The sequence below is a fragment of the Trichechus manatus genome, unplaced genomic scaffold, assembly GCF_000243295.1.
Source record: "Trichechus manatus latirostris isolate Lorelei unplaced genomic scaffold, TriManLat1.0 scaffold00013, whole genome shotgun sequence".
Classification (NCBI taxonomy): Eukaryota; Metazoa; Chordata; class Mammalia; order Sirenia; family Trichechidae; genus Trichechus; species Trichechus manatus.
This window is the reverse complement of record NW_004443949.1, coordinates 16,291,694-16,292,367: the sequence shown is the minus strand read 5'-3', so window position 1 is coordinate 16,292,367 and position 674 is coordinate 16,291,694.

The window sequence follows — 674 nt, the reverse complement described above, 5'->3', positions numbered from 1 at the left end:
ACAAGATGTATTTTATTTTATGGTTATTTGCCAGACTGAATAACTTTGTGACAATTGTTTCAATGTCATATTGAGAATGAGAAGCAGTAAACAACTCAGATATTGGAATCAGAAGGACCTGGTTTCAATTCTTGGTTTTGACATTTACTATCTACTATCTGGAGTCCTGGTGGCACAGTGGTTAAGAGCTATGGCTGCTAACTATAAAGTGGGCAGTTTGAATCCACCAGCTGCTCCTTGGAAACCCTATGAGGCAGTTCTACTCTGTCTAGGGTCGATATGAGTTGGGATAGACTGATAGCATTTTTTTTTTTTTTTTTTTTTTGGTATCTGGAACCCTGGTGGCACAGTGGTTAAGAAGTCGGCCACTAACTAGGCAGTTCGAATCCACCAGCTGATCTTTGGAAACCCTATGGGGCAGTTCTACTCTGTCCTGCAGGGTCACTGAGTCAGAATCAACTCGATGGCAACTGGTTTGTTTGGGTTTACCTACTATCTGCATTATCTTAAGAAATTCATGTAATCTCTAAGTCTCAATTTCTTCCCATGTAAAATAAATGTATCTCTCTCATAGATCTGTTGTCAGGATTAAAAATGATAATGTAATATTAGCCAGGATTCTTTAATTACAAGATTCAAAAATTCAACTCAAACTTTGCTAAAATAAGCTGAAT